We start from the raw sequence: 5,073 nt of genomic DNA on the forward strand, positions 1-5,073 counted from the left end.
CATTGACCAGCAATCACACTCATCTCAGTTGTTTACTTCTATCGTTGGCAGCAGAGGAACCTGGGCTTACCCGCAGAGGCAGTCTCGAGATATCACCCTTATGAAAATTACTCTATACACAGTGCACACACACTAATACACACTCAACGACTCATGTCAGAGAAGACCACGACACACAGTGAGGACGTCACCACCTAAATGGTCACTCGTCTGCCCCCGGGTGCCCAGGCCCTGCCAACAAACAAAAGAAAAAGACATCAAACAGTGATATGCAAAAAGAACAAAATGATCATTCACTAATACAATAATCAAACCAAAATAAACATACAAATTCACTGAGAACAGAATTTACTGAAAACAGTTCACTCAAGACGATTCACTCGAGACAGTTCACTCCACACGATTCACTCGAGACAGTTCACTCCACACGATTCACTCGAGACAGTTCACTCCAGACGATTCACTCGAGACAGTTCACTCCAGACGATTCACTCGAGACCGTGGCGTCAGTTTACTCGAGTCAGTTCACTCGAGTCGGTTCACTCGAGTCGGAACACAAAACAAAACACAAAACAGATAAAACAGAACAGATAAAACAGAACAGATAAAACAGAACAGCAGCCGATGAGGAGCGGAGCAAACAGCAGTTTATGTCATGAAGCAACGGGCAGATAATTCTCATGCAGGACGCCGCTACTGTCCTTATCGCGTGCCTAAAAACAAAACAAAAAGGTGTTACACCGCGATTCCCTCTCCCTTGGCTTCACGCTCGAGCAGTATAATCACAAAACATGCTGTCCCGGGATTACTATCCCCGAACTATGCGGTAGATGGAATCAAATGTCTCCGACAAACTCGTTGACAGAAAGCGCAGCCAAAGCAAAACTTCATTTACAAGACACAGTCGCATACAAATGCCTCCCTTACCTGTCTCAAATGTCCATACTAAACTCTCCAGAAAGCACACAGACTGGCAAACAGCACTGACAGTGAATAAGCAGCTTCAGTGATCTTTTTACGAGCAACACCTGACACTGCACTCCAACAAAAAGCAGCAGGGCGCCTGGGTGACGTCACGGCCCCGGATAGTGACGCACACTAAGGAACCGGTAACCCATGCTCTTATACGCACCGGATGCCAGGCCATTGGCCAAACCATAACAAGTAGGAGGGGTCATAACCCTTCCTGCTACACATGGTAATCTTCCTAACCAGAGACGGGGGGAGTACTCTGGGTTCGGGCCCAATTTTCGAGCTCGGAGCCCTCCCCCCGGACAGCACGCCAAATACGCATAACTATTTACTCTCTGATCATTCGTAAGTGTGAACTCGTGAAATACATCAATGGAAAGCTTATTTTTTCAGATGATGTATAAATCTCAATTTAAAAATATTGACCCATGTGTCCAGGGTCACACACACACACACACACACACACACACACACACACACACACACATATATATATATATATATATATATATATATATATATATATATATATATTGTAATTACATTACATCTCTTCATTGATTACGTGTTTATGGACGTGAGGACAGGACAACACCAACCTGGATCAAGCAATCCAATCAATTTTCAGTAGGGAAAAAAAAAAGGCTAAATCCGAAATCGCCCCTAAACCCTCAATCCCTATTCTCTACATTGGTCCTACAGTTCACTTGAAGGAGTGAATGAAAACGAGGGAGCGAATTCAGACGATCATTGAGTGTACATTGGTTGTACATTAATTTTTGCGGTGCAATGTGGGATTGAATGAGTGCACTCAATAACGTCCAATAAGGTTTTGGACACCACTACAAATGGCTGTTCCCTTCAAATAGTGCCCTATTTAACACTAGAAGTGCCATGGCGGTCATTTTGACCGTTTTGAATTTTATATCTGCAATAACTTTGTTGAAAAAATTTTAAAAATCCTGCCGGTACCTGACTTTTCCTAAAAGTGTCTGTATTTTCATTTAAAATGTTTTTCATATAAATTGCACATAAGGCAAAAAAACAAATGAACATATTTACCTATTTCGGCCATAGACGGTCATATTGACCGCACTGAATTTCGCGGTATTATTATAGGCTATACCAATATACACAACAATAAAATGTGGTAAAAATACACAAAACATATTCAACAACAAATAATTTAAATGTAATGATATTCAGAACAGAACAAGAATGAAAAAATAACTATAAACAAGCCAAAATGAAATACTTTATAAGCGAAAGTGAAAGTAAGCGGCGTTAGGCTCACGTAATTCTCTAATTAGAATCAAAATGTTTCAACATTTGCGATGTATTTGGATGGTAAACTATTTTAAACTAAACTACTTTATTATAGGCTTTGTACTTCACTCACGTTCCAATATCGACGGAAAAAATCATCCTCTTCACACGTGCAAAATGGTACGAATTGTACGAGGCTATACTGACTATATAAACAGAGCAGTGGAATTTTTATATGTTAGGTTGACTATTTTATTATGGCTATAATGAACAGGCTGCAATGTCAAGACTGCAATGCTGTAATATGGTGTGTGTGTGTCGGCGGGCACGATCGAACAGTGGAAACATGAAAACATAGGCTACTCCGTTATTTTGTTCAGGACATCTACTGATATTATTTATAAATGTATAATTAAACTTGTTTAAATGTACAGTTTGGTGTTGTTTTGTTTTTAAAATATATCCTAATACAATAAATGCATTAATCTCTCAATTGGGTATGTATCATTAAAGATATAGAGTTTGGAATCTAGCGGTCAAAATGACCGCTCGCGGCAGTTCTAGTAGTTATGGAATTCTGGCACTTCTAGTGTTAAAGCTATAGGGGGCGATTTCGGTCACGGCCTTATTCAGCTTATACAGTTGTGGGGTTTTTTTTTAGGGTTGGAGCTAAACTCTGCAGCAAATTTTTTAAATTATTGTTATTATTTTTTTCCAGAATATTTGCTAATCCTTTCATTCCCTCATTCAATTTTACTTTTATTTATTCCACATTATTTTCAATCAAAAGGAAAATGGAAGATTAATGGAATTGCATGTTAACACTCTCTAAAACATATTATAACAGTGATAAACCTGTCCAAACCCTAGGTAAACAGAATCTTGGGTTATCTGACTTCAAGTTTCATACTGCTCATAATTTAACCTGGGGTTAACAATTAATCTTGGGTATTTATAAACTGATATTTTATACTGTACATTCCTGAACCCTGGATTATCATCCTTATTTGCATATTTGTGGTGTCAGTGTGCATTGTGAGCAGTGTTTCTGTGACTGTCCAAAGCACGTGAAGATAAGGCACGCGATTGGCTTTCGTTGGTCCTCGAATCTGTTTGGCTGAGAGGCCTTCCAGGAGTGCTGATATTTTACCAGTATCGCACTGGGACTGTTCACCATTTGTATAACTGCGCTTGTCTCTGTGTGTTCTAGACAGGCAGCATTTCTCCCAGTGAGCAGCAATGCAGAGGACAAAACTCAATATAATTTTAGAAATACTACTGTTGTTGTGTCATCATGGAATGTAGTTTTAAGAGTTTTCAGATGAGATTGTTGTTTTTTAAACTTAAAATCTGCGGGTTATTTATAAAGATAGCGTATTTTTAAAGATTTGCTCTGATGTTGTGAGGTCCGGGAGATCACCAGGTTGTTAACGCTCATGTACACTCAAAGAACAGCCTGATATTGACAAGCTGAAATGCGTCACTGGTTCTGATGTCTGAGTAGTGGTTAAAGATGAGATATATTTCGTTTTGGGTATATCTAATGGTAGGGCGTCCAGATTTTTTCTCAGAGAGGAATATTGGACGGACAGGCCCCACCCCACACATCACATAAAAGTATCTATTTAACAATATCATATTGTTCACCTAAATTGTTCACTCACCTAAAGGATTATTAGGAACACCATACTAATACTGTGTTTGACCCCCTTTTGCCTTCAGAACTGCCTTAATTCTACGTGGCATAGATTCAACAAGGTGCTGAAAGCATTCTTTAGAAATGTTGGCCCATATTGATAGGATAGCATCTTGCAGTTGATGGAGATTTGTGGGATGCACATCCAGGGCACGAAGCTCCCGTTCCACCACATCACAAAGATGCTCTATTGGGTTGAGATCTGGTGACTGTGGGGGCCATTTTAGTACAGTGAACTCATTGTCATGTTCAAGAAACCAATTTGAAATGATTCGAGCTTTGTGACATGGTGCATTATCCTGCTGGAAGTAGCCATCAGAGGATGGGTATATGGTGGTCATAAAGGGATGGACATGGTCAGAAACAATGCTCAGGTTGGCCGTGGCATTTAAACGATGCCCAATTGGCACTAAGGGGCCTAAAGTGTGCCAAGAAAACATCCCCCACACCATTACACCACCACCACCAGCCTGCACAGTGGTAACAAGGCATGATGGATCCATGTTCTCATTCTGTTTACGCCAAATTCTGACTCTACCATCTGAATGTCTCAACAGAAATCGAGACTCATCAGACCAGGCAACATTTTTCCAGTCTTCAACTGTCCAATTTTGGTGAGCTTGTGCAAATTGTAGCCTCTTTTTCCTATTTGTAGTGGAGATGAGTGGTACCCGGTGGGGTCTTCTGCTGTTGTAGCCCATCCGCCTCAAGGTTGTGCGTGTTGTGGCTTCACAAATGCTTTGCTGCATACCTCGGTTGTAACGAGTGGTTATTTCAGTCAAAGTTGCTCTTCTATCAGCTTGAATCAGTCGGCCCATTCTCCTCTGACCTCTAGCATCAACAAGGCATTTTCGCCCACAGGACTGCTGCATACTGGATGTTTTTCCCTTTTCACACCATTCTTTGTAAACCCTAGAAATGGTTGTGCATGAAAATACCAGTAACTGAGCAGATTGTGAAATACTCAGACCGGCCCGTCTGGCACCAACAACCATGCCATGCTCAAAATTGCTTAAATCACCTTTCTTTCCCATTCTGACATTCAGTTTGGAGTTCAGGAGATTGTCTTGACCAGGACCACACCCCTAAATGCATTGAAGCAACTGCCATGTGATTGGTTGATTAGATAATTGCATTAA

The sequence above is a fragment of the Leuciscus leuciscus genome (genome assembly GCF_965113295.1).
Source record: "Leuciscus leuciscus genome assembly, chromosome: 10".
NCBI classification, from domain to species: domain Eukaryota; kingdom Metazoa; phylum Chordata; class Actinopteri; order Cypriniformes; family Leuciscidae; genus Leuciscus; species Leuciscus leuciscus.